Below are 18039 nucleotides of genomic sequence, written 5' to 3' on the forward strand. Positions count from 1 at the left end.
TAGATAGTGGACTATTCATGTATGTTATATTTTCGTATGTTTTAGTAAATTATATTTTTAAGGAATTTGTCCATTTCATTGAAACTATTAAATATATTGACATAAAGTTGTTCATAATTTTATCTTATTATTCTATAGGTTCTGTAGTTATCAATTTTATTGGATGCTTATTCTATTTATATTTAATTACTGATAGATTGGTTTTAAGTCTGCCATCTTGATATTTTTTTCTCTTTGTCCCCTCTGTTCTTTGTTCCTTTATTGTTTTGGGTTAATTGAATATTTTTAAGTATTTCATTCCTTCTCTTCTATTGACTTTTTAACCAATTTTTTGGATCATTTTTCAAGTGGTTACTTTAGTGATTACAGTGGGTATTCTTAATCTTTCACAGCTCACTTATATTTGATAAAAACCTCTACAACAATTTCATTGTATTTACACCTCTACTATCCTTTGTATTATTGTCATTTATTTTACTTTTATAAATATTATAAACTTCACAATACATTACTATTGTTACCTTTAAAAAAAAAGATTTTTATTTTTAAGTAATCTCTGCACCCAACTTGGGCTTGAAACTCACAACCTTGAAGATCAAGAGTTAGTTGCATGCTCTACCAACTGAGCCAGCCAGGCACCCCTGTTGTTTTTACTTCAAACAGCCAGCTGACTTCTTAAAAGAATTTAAGAAAAGAACAATTATATTTTATATTTACCCACATATTTGCTATTTTTAGTGTGTTTCTTTTCTTCCTATAGGTTTGCATTTTCATCTCTCCTCCAGCCTGAAGAATTTCCTTTAGCATTTCTTGGAGTAAGTGTCTGCTGGCTACAAATTATCCTAGCCTTTGCTTATCTGAAAATGTCTATTTCTTTTTTTTTTTTTTAAGATTTTATTTATTTATTCATGAAAGAGACATAGAGAGAGAGAGAGGCAGAGACACAGACAAAGGAAGAAGCAGGCTCCATGCAGGGAGCCCGATGTAGGACTCGATCCCGGGACCCCAGGATCAAGCCCTGGGCTGAAGGCGGCGCTAAAACGCTGAGCCACCCAGGGATCCCAAGAAAATGTCTATTTCATTAAAAATTTCAATTGTGGTAAAATACACATAAGATTTACCATTAATTTATTTTTAAAATTTTTTAAAGATTTACCATCTTAAAGTGTATATTTCAGTGACACTATGTATGTTCACATTTTTGTGCAGCCATTGCTACCATCCATCTCCAAAACCTTTTCATCTTCCCTATCCGAAACCCTGTCCTCATTAAACATAATCTCCCAATAGAATAGAGAGCTCAGAAAAATACCTCTTGGTCAAATGATGTTATTTATTTATTTTCTTATTTATGAGAGAGAAAACATGAGCAGGGGGAGGGGCAGAGGGAGCAGACTTCATTGAGCAGGAAGCCTGATTCAGGGCTCAATCCTGGGATCATGACCTGAGCCAAAGGCAGATGATTAACTGACTGAGCCACCCAGGCACCTAAATGATTTTCAACAAGGGTACTAAGACCATTTAATGGGGGAAGGAGTCTTCAACAAGTAGTACTGAGAAAACTGGATTATTCACATGCAGAATTACCTTATATACAAAATTTAACACAAAATGGATAAAAGAATTAAGAGACCCAAGAGATAGAGCTATAAACACCTAAGAGCTAAAACTACAAAACTCCTAGGGGCACCTGAGAGACTCAGTCAGTTGAGCATCCGACTCTTGGTTTTGGCTTGGGTCATGGTCTCAGGGTCATGAGATCAAGCCCAAATCTGCTTAGAACTGTTTCTCCTTCTTCCTTTGCCCCCTCCCTTATATGCAGTCTCTCTCTCTCTCTCAAATAAATAAAATAAATAAATCTTTAAAAAAAACTATAAAATTCTTAGAAGAAACCATAGGGAAATGCTTCACGACATTGGATTTGGCAGTGATTTCTTGCTATGATGCTAAAAGCACAGGAAATAAAAGTTAAAATCGATCAATTGGACTATATCAGAATTAAGAATTTCTGTTTATCAAAGGACACAATCAACAGTGAAAAGACAGCCTACATGAGCACCTGGCTGGCTCTGTCAGTAGAGCATTCTACTCTTGATCTTGGGGCCATGAGTTTGAGACCAATGTTGGAGGTAGAGTTTGTGGGGAAAAAAAAAAAAAGCAGCCTACAGAATGGGAGACAATATTTTATTTTTTTAAAAATATTTTCAAATCATATGTCTGATAAGAGGTTAAGAACTAAAATATATAAAGAACTCCTACAACTCAAATGAAATAAAACTCCAAATAACCCAATTAAAAAATGGGCAGAGTGGGGCACCTGGGTGGCTTAGTGGTTGAGCATCTGCTTTTGGCTCAGGTGGTGATCCTAGGATCACCAGGTCCTAGGATCAAGTCCTTCTTTTTTTATGGCTGAGTAAAATTCCTCTGTATATATAAATACAGTGCATTTTCTTTATCTGTTCATCCATCGATGAATGAACATTAAGGTTGTTGCCATGTCTTGGCTGTTTTGAATAAGACTGCAGTGAATATGGGTGCAAATATCTTTTCAAATTAGTGTTTTTATTTCCTTCAGATAAATACTCAAAAATGGAATTGCTGAATTATATGGTAGTTCTATTTTTAGTTATTTGAGGAACCTCCATAATGTTTCCCAGAGTGGCTGCCCCAGTTTATATTCCCTCTAACAGGGCAAAAGGTTGCCTTTTTTTCCTCCACATCCTTACCAATACTTATTATTTCTCAGCTTTTAAAAAGTTATTTATTTATTTATTTATTTACTTACTTTTTTTAAATATATATTTTTAAAGATTTTATTTATTCATGAGAGACACAGAGAGAGAGGCAGAGACACAGGCAGAGGGAGAAGCGGGCTTCATGCAGGAAGCCTGATGTGGGACTTGATCCCCGGTCTCCAGGATCATGCCCTGTGCTGAAGGCAGATGCTCAACCACTGAGCCACCCAGGCATCCCTACCTACTTATTTTTTTTAAGTAATCTCCACACCCATTGTGGGGCTTGAACTCACAACTCCAAGATCCAGAGTCACATGCTCTATTGACTGAGCCAGCCAGATACACCTCTTGTTTTTTGATTGCAGCCATTCTACCAGGTGTGAAGTGATATCTCATTGTAGTTTTGAATTATCATTGTATGTTTTTTTTATTGTATGTTTTTATTGGAAAATGTCTATTTAGATTTTTTTTAGTACTGAGTTGTATGAATTGTTTAACTATTTTGAATATTAACCCCTTATCAGACATAAGATTTATAAATATTTTCTCCCATCCAGTAGTTTTTTTTTTTAAAACTAAACTCTACACTGAACATGGTGCTCAAACTCGTGACCCTGAGATCAAGCCTCACATGTGCTTTATTTTTTAAGATTTTTATTATTTTTATTTTATTTTTATTCAAGAGAGATACATACAGAGAGAGACAGAGAGACAGAGAGGCAGAGAGGCAGAGATACAGGCAGAGGGAGAGGCAGGCTCCATACAGGGAGCCCGATACAGGACTCCATCCTGGGTCTCCAGGATCACTCCCTGGGCTGAAGGCGGCGCTAACCACTGAGCGACCCGGGCTGCCCAAGATTTTAAAAAATTTATTCATGAGAGATACACAGAGAGAGGCAGAGACATAGAAGAGGGAGAAGCAGGCTCACTGCAGGGAGCCCGATGCAGGACTTGATCCTAGGACCCTGGAATCATGACCTGAGCCAAAGGCAGACACTCAACCACTGAGCCACCCAGGTATCCCAAGCCTTACATGTTCTACTGACTGAGCCAGTCAGGTGCCCCATAGCTTGCTTTTTCATTTTGTTAATGGTTTCATTTGCTGTGCAAAAACTTTTTAGTTTAATGTCTTCCCACTTACTTACTTTTGTTTTTGTTGCCTTTTTTTCTTGGATACCAGTTTTTGGTGTGTATGTGATTTCCAGATATTTTCTCCCCTAATGGCTTATCTTTTCATTCTTGTTGCAAAGTAAAAGTTTTAAACCTTAGTTAAGTCCAATTTATCATTTTTTTTAGTCCCATGTATAGGGCCTAACCCAAAGCCATGAAGATTTTCTCCTGTGTTTTCTTCTATGAGTTTTGTAATTTTACATTTTACTTTTAAGTCTATGACCCATTTTGAGTTAATTCTTATAGTTGATGTAGGGTATAGGCTGAAGTTGTTTGAGTGTGGGTGTTTCAGCAAAATTTGTTGAAAAGACTTTACTTTCTCCACTGAGTTAACTTCTGTGAAAAAACAGTTGACCATATTTATGCGGATCTATTTCTGGACTCTTTAGTCTGTTACTTTGACCTACATGTCTGTTCTTTCTCCAGAACCACATTGTCTTGATTACTGTAGCTATCTATATAGTAAGTCTTAGCATCAGTTGGCATGAGTTCTGATGTTTCGTTCTTGTCTTTCAAAATTGTTGACTACTCTGGTTCCTTCGTCTTTCCACATATACTTTAGAATCAGTTTCTTTATATCTGTGGAAAACAGTACTGGAATAATCATTGGAGTTTGTTAAATCTAAAGTTCAATTTGGAGAGAATTGACATATCTACATTGAGTCTATTAATCTGTAAATGGCATTTTTCTCCATATATTTAGGTTTTCTTTGATTTTTTTTATTGGTGTTTTGTACTTTGCAGCACTCATTTTATTAGATTTATACCTAGACATTTCTCTTCCTCATTCTTTTTGAGATATTGTAAATGGTACTGTAAAATATTTCATAGTTTTGAGGCACCTGGGTGGCACAGTTGGTTAAGCTCTGACTCTTGATCTCAGCTCAGGTCTTGATCTCAGGGTCATGAGTTCAGGCCCCATGTTAGACTACATGCTCGGCATGGAGCCTACTTAAAAGAAAAATCAGGTTTGCTTTTTTTTTTTTTTTAAAGATTTTATTTATTTATTCATTAGAGACACACAGAGAGAGGCAGAGACACAGGCAGAGGGAGAAGGTTCATGCCTTCTCCAATCTCCATGGGGATTGATATGGGGCTCAATCCTAGGATCATGATCTGAGCCAAAGACAGACACTTAACTGAGCCACCCAGGTGCCCAGTTTTTTTTAAAGTTTGACTGCCACCTGAAACTAATATATAACAATGTATGTTAATTATATTTGAATAAAAAATAATTTGACTGCCAGTTCCAATATTAGAGTGGTCTGTGTGCCTATTTTTGTTGCCTAGTAATTCTTTGTGGAGTGAATCACATTTTTCCGTTTTTTGTGTGTCTAGCAGTATTTCATCGTATAGTGGACATTATGGATGATAGGTCATAGTGACTCTGAACGGGTTGAGTTATGTTTTATTGGGTGGTTAAATTCCTGGCAGACTACTCTGATCTTCTGGCTTGGTTTTAGGATTCACTGGGGCAGCCTGTCTTGGTTTTACCTTTTTTTTTTTTTTTTTTTAATTTTTATTTATTTATGATAGTCACAGAGAGACAGAGAGAGAGGCAGAGACACAGGCAGAGGGAGAAGCAGGCTCCATGCACCGGGAGCCTGATGTGGGATTCGATCCCGGGTCTCCAGGATCGCGCCCTGGGCCAAAGGCAGGCGCCAAACCGCTGCGCCACCCAGGGATCCCTGGTTTTACCTTTAATGGTAGAATCGATTTCTTAGTCTTGAGAGGTACCCTTCAAGTGTAGCTCTTCTGGGGTGTTGGTAGAAAGCCAAGGTGTTTCCTAAGCCCCTCTAACCTGGCAGGACTCATACTCTCAATTGCTCTTCTTCTATAGTGAGTGGCTGCTGAAACCTCTGCTTGGCCTTCCAGCCTCCCCCTGGGCACCTAAGGGTCTCACCACTAAGTGCAGCTCAGGAGTCAGCCAGTGGCTAGAAGGGAGCCATTCACAGAATCTGGGGCTCCTTTTGTGGCTCTCTCCTTTCTAGAATTCCCCAACCTGCTGAATTTCTAGCCTCTCTGGTAGCCCTGAACCTTGACCTCTGACTGCTCAGGCCATTAGATGGCCACTTTCAGCAGGAACCCTGGCCCTGGCCTGCTCAATGGACTGTAGCACTTTTGGGGGAAAAGCCTTGCAAAGTTGGATCTCACCCAGGTGTGGTCTCTTTTTAAAAGGATAAAGTTTGGGGGATCCCTGGGTGGCTCAGCGGTTTGGCGCCTGCCTTCAGCTCAGGTTGTGATCCTGGAGTCCCGGGATTGAGTCCTGCATCGGGCTCCCTGCATGGAGCCTGCTTCTCCCTCTGCCTGTATCTCTGCCTCTCTCTCTGTTTCTCTCATGAATAGATAAATAAAATCTTAAAAAGATAAATAAATAAATAGATGATAGATAGATAGATAGATAGATAGATAGATAGATAGATAGATAGATAAAAATTAAAAAATAAAAGAATAAAGTTTTCTGGGAGCGCCTGCCTGGTTCAAGTCAGTAGAACATGTAATCTTGGTCTCTGGGTTGTGAGTTAGAGCCCCATGTTAGTATAGAGATTACTTAAAAACAAAATCTTAAAAAAAAAACAAAAACCAAAATCTTAAAAAAGAAAAGTAGAATTTTCTCCATTTTGCCTGCTTTTTGTTGCTCTTTAGTATTTTCATCTTGTTAAAAATATTTTCTATATATACATAAAAATGGATATATGTTATACATGTGCATATATAAATGTGTATATACACACACACACACCTGCATATATATGTTAGAATTTTAGGGCAAGTTGAGTGGTTCAGTTGGTTAAAGCATCTACCTTTGACTCAGATCATGATCCCAGGGTTCTGGAATCGAGCCCTGCATCGAGCTCCCTGCTCACCAGGGAGCCTGCTTCTCCCTCTCCCTCTGCCTGTCTCTCCACCTGCCTGTACTCTCTCTCTTTCAGTCAAATAAATAAAATCTTAAAAAAAAAAAAAAAAAAAAGAATTTTCTCTTGTTGAGAGTAGGGTTAGTCTCATATATAAGGTACATTGCCATAACCAACAGCTGGGACCTTCACTTAATTTTAATCTTCTGTGACTCTTGATAAAATTATCTCATCATTTTGGGGTTTGAGGATACAAATTTAAAAATAAACCTACCAGGGATCCCTGGGTGGCGCAGCGGTTTGGCGCCTGCCTTTGGCCCAGGGCGCGATCCTGGAGACCCGGGATCGAATCCCACGTCAGGCTCCTGGTGCATGGAGCCTGCTTCTCCCTCTGCCTGTGTCTCTGCCTCTCTCTCTCTCTCTCTCTCTCTCTGTGACTATCCTAAATAAATAAATAAAATATTAAAAAAAAAAAAATAAAAAAATAAAAATAAAAATAAAAATAAAAATAAAAATAAAAATAAACCTACCATATGACACCCGCTGCCTGCCGATGGAGCATGTCCTGGACAATCTGTGGTATCCTCTGCGGAAGAGGTGTTCCCTGTGTGCTCACCTTGCACGCGACTGTGATTCCAGCCCCTTCCTCGTTCCTGGTTTTCCACTTGGGCCACCGCATCCTTGCCCATTTGCCATCTGATTTCCTTGTGTGCATCAACTACAGAATGGTGTGCAAACCCACAGTTCAGGGTCATTCTGGCTTTGGCCTGGAAATGCCCGTGGTCTGTGGAGCGCTCTCTCAAGTTACCTTTCGGCCACTTAGCTCCTCTTTCTTGGTTCTCAGGCTCTCTTCCTCCTGCAGCAGGGCGGCCCCAGAGCCGGGTTCCCTTCCCATACCTTCTGCTATTTCCTCATTATCCCCTGCAAACGTCTCTCCTGGGACTGGAGAGATGCTTAGGCAAGAATCCCTAAGTAGTGGGGAGGCAGACACACGGTATCTGGCCTGACTGGCGTCCTGCAGCGGCCACCTGGGTCCCTCCTGCGTGGACCCTGCCTGCAGCACGTCCCACCAATTTGTTCACTTCCTCCTGCTCTCCAAGCTCTGTCTCTGGTCCTTTTTTTCTTTTTTAAGATTTTATTTATTTATTCATGAGAGATAGAGACAGAGACAGAGAGAGAGAGAGAGAGAGACAGGCAGAGGGAGAAGCAGGCTCCCTGCAGGGAGCCCAATGTGGGACTCGATCCCGGGACCCCAGGTCACATCCCGGCTGAAGGCAGGTGCTGAACCGCTGGGCCACCAGGAATCCCTGTCTCTCGTTCTAATTATGGTCTTCTCTCCACTCCAGGTCACCTTAGTATCCCCGCAATCGGGCCAGTGTGAGTTGAATTTGCATGCCCGACCTGGTTTTCTCCCCAGGGGAACATTAGCGCATCTGCTCCTTCATTTAATAACTTTGCCTGCCAAGGCTCAGATCAAAATGCCATCCACGCTGAATCCAAGAGGCCTGTGTGCCTTCATTGTGCCTGATTATGTGCTTGGTGTGGTCCTGGCATGTGCGAGATCTCTGTTGCCAGTAGAACGATGCTTCAGCCGGTGAGAACCCCCTTCCTGCACAGGTGATGCATGGGCTGCCGCCGCCAGCTCCAGGGCCCCCAGGCAGCCCTGACCTCCTATCCCTCGCAAGGAGGAGAAGCTAAGGGGAGTTTTATCAGACACCTGTCTCCTCTGCTCCTACTCCTCTGAGAGGTGAGCCTCCTGTTCCAGATGAGGGCACTGTGGTACAGAAGAATTTGTGTAAATCTGTCACCAGTTCCCTCCATGACTTTGGGCAAGTTCTTTCATCTTGCTGCATTTCAGTGTTCTCCTGGGTAGGGCTGGAGTCACAGTAGCACTTACCCCACAGGGATTTGGGGAGTTCTAACAGAGCTTAGCAGTGCCTGGCAGACCACAACTTCTCAGGAACTTTTAGCTGTAATTTTTATTCTTTTTTTTTTTTTTTTTTTTAAGTGACAGTTTTACTTTTTCCTCTCCAATTTTTTTTAAGACTTTATTTATTTATTCCTGAGAGACACAGAGAGGGAGAGGCACAGAGACAGGCAGAGGGAGAAACAGGCTGGTTTGATCCTGGTTCTCCAGGATCATACCCTGGGCTGCAGGCAGTGCCAAACCGCTGAGCCACTGGGCTGCCCTGTAATTTTTATTCTAGATCAAAAGCACAGAGCTAGTGGGTAGTAGAACCAGGACTTAAGATAAGTCACCAGGATTGAAACAAATTCTAAACAGGAGACAGATTACAGTGAGAGGGGCTCAGGGGAGCATGGACACGGGGCAGTGTGCTGGATCCTGCAGCCCGAGGCAGAGGTCCTGTCTGAGGAGGGGATACTTGAGTGGAGAGCTGGGGATCAGAAGGAGCTTGTCATGCAATGGCCATGGGCAAGGCTGGGCCTGGGCGCAGTGAGCGTGGTGAGCCCAGAAAGCAGGCCCGCATGACACAGGAGAGCAGGGATGAGGTAGCGTGTACAGCGGGAACAGTGGGTGACTGGAGCTCAGATGTGCGGTGAGAGCAAGTGCTCTGTAGGAGGAAAGGAATCTTTGTGGGCCAGTGATCAGCGCAGCTCTCTGGGAGAAGAAGTCCTTGAGCCACCACTGAGCGCTTTCTGCGTGCCCTGGCTCTGTGCCAAGTGCCATGGATGGTTGCAGGTCAAACTGGAAATGAGACTGGAGGAAAAGCTGGGGAACGACCCGGGAAAGGCCAGCTGGCCCTAGACAGATTCCCACTGGGGGACCCGCATCACGCTAGCAAGCCAGCTGTAGTCTTGGGCCTGCAGGCTCAGAAAGCCAGCTCAGCACAGGGAGGGCACTTCCTGTCCTCAGCGCCCCTGACTGATGAGTGAGGATGCAGGGGCTGACCGAACCCCGAGAGCTCGTAGACATACATGGAGAAGTTGGGAACTGATGGAGCGCGCTCTTCTGGGAGGCAGGCCAAGTGGGATGCCCAGTTATCATTTGGCCATTGCTGGGAGGTGTGGGACTTGTTCAGTGGGAGCTGGTTGGCAATGAGTGTCCATTTTTTAATATATTTTTTAAGATTTTATTTATTTATTTGATGGAGAGAGAGCATGAGCAGGGGAGTGGCAGGCAGAGGGAGGGAGAGAGAGAAGCATACTCTCCGCTTAGCAGTGAGCTTGATGTGAAGCTTGCATCCTAGGACCCTGGGATCAAGACCTGAGCTGCAGGTAGACTCTTAACCGACTGAGCCACCCAGGCCCTCCACTTTCTCTCTATCTCTCTTTTTAAAAATATTTTATTTATTTATTTGAGAGAGAGAGAGAGAGAGAGCAAGTGAGCATGAGCTCAGGAAAGGGCAGAGGGAGAGGGAGAGAGAAACTCAAGCAGACTCCCTGCCGAGCACAGGGCCTGACATGGGGCTCAATCCCATGACCCTGAGATTATGACCTGAGCTGAAATCAGTAGTTGGAAGCTTAACCATCAGAGCCACCCATGCGCCCTGACACTGCCTTCTCTTGCTGGAGTGGGGTGGGCGTATCTGGCCACCCTTTATTCTGTATTTCTATTGCTGACAGGCCTTTCTTCTGATGTGTTAACATCAGTCATGGATTCAGTGTAGCCTCGGGACCTACTCTGTTTCTCGTGCTGACTCTGTATCATCGAGCTCATCCATGAGGGGACATTCTATTTCTCGTTTCCATTTTCCTTCCTGTGTGGTTGGGAGAATCCTAACATTTCTGTGTACTGATACAGAGACTTCATAAGAGCCCCGATTCATTTACTTGCAAAATGAGGATTATCATCCTCCCTTCAGGGAGAGCTGGAGCTGTGCTATGTGATGTAGCAGCCACGAGCTACATGTGACTATTTAAGTTCGAATTAATTAAAAATTCAGTTCCCTTTTGCACCTTTCTTTCTTTCTTTCTTTTTTTTTAAAGATTTTATTTATTTATTTATTCATGAGAGACACAGAGAGAGAGAGAGGGAGGCAGAGACACAGGCAGAGGGAGAAGCAGGCTCCACACAAGGAGCCTGACGTGGGACTCGATCCCGGGTCTCCAAGATCACACCCTGGGCTGAAGGCAGCGCTAAACTGCTGAGCCACCCAGGCTGCCCCCTTTTGTACCTTTCAAGTGCTCAGTAGCCACCTGTGGCTGGTGGCTCTATACTGGACAGTGAAGAGCTACAACATTTCCACCATCACAGAGTGTCCTCTCCAGAGTTCAATGAAATGATGGTTAAAAGCACAGTAAAGGGATCCCTGGGTGGCACAGCGGTTTGGCGCCTGCCTTTGGCCCAGGGCGCGATCCTGAAGACCCGGGATCAAATCCCATGTCGGGCTCCCGGTGCATGGAGTCTGCTTCTCCCTCTGCCTGTGTCTCTGCCTCTCTCTCTCTCTCTCTCTCTCTCTGTGACTATCATAAACAAATAAAAATTAAAAAAATAAAATCTTTAAAAAAAAATAAAAGCACAGTAAATGATGCTGAGTCCTAGTGGTTGTTGGGATTGGTGGCCTGGTGCCAGGGAGGACCAGAGAAGATGCGGTCTCTGGCCAGGAAGTTTGTCTAGATGAGATAAGATGGGACACGTCTTTGAACGGACCCACGATAAGGTCATAGCAGACTGGAGGGGCCTATGTGAGTTGAAAGATTCCTTCTAGGCTCACTGAGGCCTAAGGAGAGCAGAGAAGGGACTGAGAAGTATGCTGGGAGTGTCTTAGGGTGGACTCCATGGGACACTGAACCTTGAGTTGAGCCTTGCTTCAGTCCCTTGAGAAGGAAACCGTACAGACTTGTCCTTGCACCTCCTCCTCTTCTTTTGTTGCTCCTTCTAATGTCAGGATTTTTCTTGGAACTCATCAGTTGCAGGGGAAAATTAGGGCTCAGAGTTCTGAACCCCCCCTGGCTGCCCTCCTTGATGTTCTCTGCACTCCCACTAGCTGGGGGAAGAGGAGGAAACAGCGAAGATCTAAAGAGCATCAGGGGTCTCTAGAACTCTTTCTGCAGTAAGTCTGCTGTTTCCATGACAACTGCTTGACCAGGCCAACACTTTGTGATGCTCGTATAAGCATTTTCAGTTGTTCATAAAATACAATGAAAAAAAATCATGGGAATATTAGAAGGAATGAACTAAAGATGGAATTGGATGTGTAGTATTACAGAGTAGAAACCACTGGGCCCAAGAGCTTCCTTTTTTCTCCTTCATTTAGTCATCCGTCCTTCCGTCCATCCATCCATCCACCCACCCACCCATCCATTCATTCAACATTTATTGAGCAGCTACTCTGTGCCAAGTACTGTGTTCTCTGCTCTAGGCCCAGAGAGACAAAGATGAATGATGCTCTCTGAGAGCTCAGTCCAGTGGGAGACACACTCAAATGGAGAAAGTTATAATACAGAGTAATATGTGCTCATATGCTGGAGTTGAGGTCTTTAAAAACATGGAGGGAGGGCCAGAGAATGCTCATGGAGCAGGAATATGGAGCTGGGTCCTGAAGGGTGAGTGGGAATTCCAGACAGAGGAAACATCATGAACCCAGGGAAGAGAAAACACATCCAAAGCATGTTTTGATGAGAAATAGTGTGACACTGTATGTTAGAGTTGTTGCAAGATGGAACAGTGTGTGTTGGAAGGTGGTGATATTGGGGAAGGGAGCGAGACTGGATTGTGAATGCCATGCTAATTTGGAAATTGGAATCTGACCGACAGCTAATTTGTGATCTAGAAAGTTTTTACTTATTTATTTGTTAAATATTTTATTTACTTATTTGAGAGAGAGCATGCAGAGGCAACGGCAGAGGGAGGGCTCAATCCCAGAATTGATCTAGGTGCCCTCTAGAAAGCTTTTAATCAAGAAGATGACAAAAATAATCTGGGTGTGGTTAGGGGGATGCATTGAGGGAGAAAGGCTGGAGATTGGGAGACTAGTTTGGAAGCTACTATGATAGACTAGGAAAGAGTATCTCTGAGGACCTGACCCAGGCCAGTAGGAGAGGCCAGAAAGGCCAAGTTCATGAATGACTTAGGGGATAGAATAGCCAAGACTTGCAGTGGATGAGAACAAATAGGAGGGAGGAACTGAGAAGACGCTGTGGTTTTCTACTTGAGCAGCTGGGGATCAATGGTCATTAAAGAGACAGTAAGATGTGTTTAAGGAGTAGGTGATGAGCCCAGGATAGGGCATGTGGAGCTGGAGATGTCTAGTATATTTGGGAAGGAGCTCTTTCTCCTGCCTTTGGGGAATGTGTGGGCCTGAGACTTAGTGGGGGAGGCCTGGGCTGAAAATAGAGGTTATGAATGAATGCAAAACTTTGGAAGTGGAAGGTCAGCCAGAAAAGTGTTGAGAGAGCATGCAGAAATCTGAGAAATAAAAACAAAACCAGAAAAACCAATATTTAAGAAATTGGCCAAAACTATGAAACCTGTCTGGGAAAGGTTTAAGGCATGTGGTTGGAGAAGGAGGAGGAAACTTGGGAGAGATGGTATTAAGGAAGTCAAAGAGAGTGTTTTAGAAGCAAGGAATGGCCAAGAGCATCATATCTGGCAGAAAGATGTGAAACAACCGATGAAAGTCTGAGGAGCCATTTTGAGCAATGGGGAACGCTTACGGACTGTATGGTAATGAGAGATCCAAGCATCAAGCACTCCAGAGGCTTTGGGTTTGTCACGTATGCCACCGTGGAGGAAGTGGATGCAGCCATGAATGCAAGGCCACACAAGATGGATGGAAGAGTTATGGAACCAAAGATGGCGGTCTCAAGAGATGATTCTCAAAGACCTGGTGCCCACTTAACTGCGAAAAGGATTTTTGTTGGTGGCATTAAAGAAGACACTGAAGAACATCGTCTAAGAGATGATTTTGAACACTATGGGAAAATTGAAGTGATTGAGATCATGACTGACCGAGGCAGTGGCAAAAAGAGGTTTTGCTTTTGTGACATTTGATGACTATAACTCTGTAGACAAGATTGTCATTCAAAAATCCCATACTGTGGATGGCCACAACTGTGAAGTAAGGAAAGCACTATCGAAGCAAGAGATGGCTAGTGCTTCATCCAGCCAAAGGAGGCCAAAGTGCTTCTGGAAACTTTGGTGGTAGTCATGGAGGTAGTTTTGGTGGGAATGAGAACTTTGGTCATGGAGGGAACTTCAGCAGTCGAGGTGGCTTCGGTGGCAGTGGGGATGGCTATAACGGATTTGGTAATGATGGAAGCAACTCTGGAGGTGGCGGAAGCTAGCATGATTTTGGCAATTACAACAATCAGTCCTCAAATTTTGGACCCATGAAAGGAGAAGATTTTGGAGGCAGAAGCTCTGACCCCTATGGTGGTGGCGGCCAATACTTTGCCAAACCACGAAATCAAGGTGGCTATGGCGGTTCCAGCAGCAGCAGCAGCTATGGCAGTGGCAGAAGGTTTTAATTACTGCCAGGGAACAAAGCTTAGCAGGAGAGGAGAGCCAGAGAAGTGACAGGGGAGCTACAGGTTACAACAGATTTGTGAACTCAGCCAAGCACAGTGGTGGCAGGGCCTAGCTGCTACAAAGAAGACATGTTTTAGACAATACTCCTGTGTACAGGGCAAAAAACTCGAGGATTGTATTTGTGACTAATTGTATAACAGGTTATTTTAGTTTCTGTTTTGTGGAAAGTGTAAAGCACTCCCACAAAGCGTTTTATTGTAGATTTTTTTTTTGCACCCATGCTGTTGATTGCTAAATGTAATAGTCTGATCATGATGCTGAATAAATGTCTCTTAAAAAAAAAAAAAGAAAGATGTAAGGAAATACGAAAAACATTGTGTCTTTTTTTAAATGTCTTTTAAGTCAACTTTAATTCAATATAATGTAATAAAATGTATCCATTATAAGTGTATAGTTTAATGAGTAACCACCACCACAAAGAATAGAACATTTCCACCATTCCCAAGAGTTCCTGCCTATCCTTGGCAGTCATCTATCCTGCCTCTAGGAAACCCCTATTCTGCTTTTTGGTACTAGAATTGCACGTACATGGAATCACACAGTGTATACTTTTGTATGTGGCTTTTCTCACTCAGCATTAAGTTTTTGAGATTTATCCATGTTTTTTGCATGTATTAGGCTGTTTCTTTTCACTGGACTACTACTCAGTGTATGGATATCTTCACCTAGTGACAGGCATTTAGATTATTTTCAGTTTGGGGCTGTTGTGAATAAAGCTACTGGGAATGTGCATATGCAGTAGACAAATGTATAGGGTAAGTACCTCGGAATGGTGTTTCTGGGTCCTACAGTAAGGGTATGATCAACTTTATAAAAAAACATCAAACTGTTTTCCAAAGTTTCCAACAGAACAAATAGAAATTGAGAATTCTAGTTGTGCCAACACTTGGTAGGCTTACCAACACTTGGTATAGACAGTCTTTTTAACTTGAGCCATTTTAGTGGATATATATCTTATTGTCATTTTAATTTGCATTACCCTGAAGATTAATGCTGTTAAGCAGTTTTCATTTGTTTATTGGCCATTCATGTATCTTACTGTGTGAAGTTTCTGCTTAAATCTTTTGCCCACTTTTTAAAAAGATTTTATTTGTATTTAGAGAGAGAGAGAGAAAGAGAGAGAGAGAGAGAGAGAAAACAAGCAGAGGCAGAGGGAGAAAGAGAAGCAGACTCCCCCTGAATAGGGAGCCTGATGCAGGGCTCGATCCCAGGACCCTGGAACTGTGATCTGAGCTGAAGTAAGTCTTTTGCCCACTTTCTAATTGAGTTAGTTGTCTTCTTATTATTAAGCTGTAGGTCTTCTTTATCTATTCCACATACCAGTCTTATCAAGCCCATCAAGCATATGTGTTGTGAACATCATCTCCCCATCTGTGGATTGCCGTTTCATTTTCTTAAAGGTATTTTTTGAAGAGAAGTGTTAAATTGTGTTTTAGTCAAATTAATCAAAATGTTCTTTTATTATTCATGATTTTCATGTCCTATCCAAGGAATCTTTGCCTCTCTAGGTTTGCAAAGATTTTCTACTATATTTCCTTCTAGAAGTTTCAATAGTTGTAGCTTTTACTTTTAAGTCTGAGGTAATATATATTTTAAATTTTTATTTATTTATTCATGACAGACAGAGAGAGGCAGAGACACAGGCAGAGAGAGAAGCAGGCTCCAGGCAGGGAGCCCAATGTGGGACTTGATCCCGGGACTCCAGGATCACCCCCTGGGCTGAAGGCAGACACTCAAGGTGTCTGAGCCACCCAGGTGGCACTGAGGTAATATTTTTATATGGCTTGGTGTATAGATCAAAGTTTTTGTTGTTTTGTTTATAACTGGTGGTTCCACTATCACTTATTCTGAAGATGATCCTTTCACTGTTGAATTACGCTGGTACTTCTGTTGCCCATCGGTTGTCCACAAATGAGTGGGTCTCTTTTTTGGACTGTATTCTGTTCCAATAATCTGCCTGTTTATGCTTATAATAATATCTTACTCTTCTGATTATTGTGACTTATATAAGTCTTTATCAAGTAGAAGTCTTTGAACTTAGTTTTTCCTTTTCAAAATTGTTTTGACTATTAGATCCTTTGCATTTCCTTATACATTTTATAATCAACTTGTCTATAAAAAAAAAAACAGCCCTGAATTTTTACTGTGATTGCACTGAATCTAAATTCAAGTGGGGGAAAATATCATCTTAATAATATTGAACCTTTCAGCTCATGAGCATGGCATGTCACTCCATGTAGGCTTTTTATTTTTTATTTTTTAAAAATATTTATTTTTTATGCTTATTTTTAAGGATTTCATTTATTCATTTGAGAGAGAGAGTGAGTGGGAGAGAGAAGCTGAAGCAGACTCCACACTGAACGGAGTGCCCAACGCAGGGCTTAACCCATGCCCGCAAGATCATGACCTGAGCCAAAACCAAGGGTTGGATGTTTTACCGAATGAAACACCCAGGTGCTCCTAAAGATTTACTTTTTTTTTTTTTTAAGATTTTATTTATTTATTCATGAGAGACACATACACACACACACAGAGGCATAGACACAGGCAGAGGGAGAAGCAGGCTCCATGCAGGGAGCCTGATGTAGGACTTGATCCCAGGACCCCAGGATCACAACCTGAGCCGAAGGCAGATGCTCAACCACTGAGCCACCGAGGCGTCCCAAGATTACTTATTGTTTAAAAGATTTATTTATTTATTTTAGAGAGAGTGGAGGGAGGGGAGAGGAAAAGAAAATCTCTAGCAGACTCCCTGCTGAGTGAGGAGCCCGCACAGGGGCTCCATCTTACAACCCAGACATCATGACCCAAGCCGAAATCAAGAGTCTGATGCTTAACTACCTGAGCCCAGGTGCCCCTACTTAAGCTTTTTAAATTTCTTTACCTGGTATTTAGTACTTTTCATTGTAAGGCATTTCACATGTTTTGTTAGATTTATTCTGAAGTATTTCATATTTTAATGCTGTTATAGATAGTACTATTAAAAAATAATTCCCTGGGCTTCTGATTCTGGGAAGATAGAGTAGACGTATTTTTCCTATTTCTCTTGATAAGTACAAGTAAAAGCCCTGGACACTATATATATATTGAGATTATATATTGAACAAACAAGATTTTGGAAGGTGGAGTGAAGGAGGCAGGCCAGATAGGAGGTTTGGACACCGGGAATGATATGATGGCAAGTTCCTGGGTTTCTTTTTGCCTCATGCTTCCCAGACTGGATCTGAAGAAGCCTGGAACCTGGAACTGCCAACAGGCACAAACAAAAAGAAATCTCAAACCAAAGGCCCAGGAAAAGGGCAGCCTGGCAAGATAGGAATGAAAAAGAAATCAAGACATTTGGAGATAGAGGAAGACTAAGAGAATTTGTCTCCAGAAGACCCACCCTAAAAGAATGACTAAAAAAATTGTCCAAACAGGAAGGAAATAACAAAAGAAATGGAATCTTACAATATCAGAAAGGAAAAAATAACACTGTAATAGTGAAAATATGGGTCAATACATAGACTTCTCTTTTTGAGTTTTCTAAGTTATATTTGACAGTTGAAGTACAAACTTACCTAATGTGGTTCTCAATGTTTGTAGAGAAACATACTAGAATGAGGCAGGAAAGAGGGGTGTGAATGGAGGTAAGGTTTTGGTACTTTATTCAAACTGGTAAAATGTCAACACCAGGAGATTTTATAGGTTATAGGTTATGTATATATAATGAAACAGCTAAACACTAAAATGCTATACAAAGCAATGCACTAAAAAACACTATAGATAAATTCAAATGGAATTCTTC

General features: G+C 42.1%; 1 long non-coding RNA gene across 11 annotated transcripts in view; it reads left to right on the plus strand.

Moving 5' to 3' along the window:
• Window positions 1–18039, plus strand: part of LOC144323651 (uncharacterized) — an 80183-nt gene that overhangs the window by 21355 nt on the left and 40789 nt on the right. Inside the window, exons 3-4 of one of the 11 annotated variants that reach the window (XR_013389028.1) lie at window positions 761–815; window positions 8107–8507. The exons of 8 other annotated variants lie outside the window; for them this stretch is intronic. This is a non-coding gene — a long non-coding RNA (uncharacterized LOC144323651). Of the gene's footprint in view, window positions 1–760; window positions 816–8106; window positions 8508–15873; window positions 16019–18039 lie in introns of all 11 variants that reach the window. 2 more of the 11 variants (XR_013389031.1, XR_013389025.1) reach the window with 2 other exon arrangements.

This window comes from Canis aureus, chromosome 11, assembly GCF_053574225.1.
Source record: "Canis aureus isolate CA01 chromosome 11, VMU_Caureus_v.1.0, whole genome shotgun sequence".
NCBI lineage: Eukaryota > Metazoa > Chordata > Mammalia > Carnivora > Canidae > Canis > Canis aureus.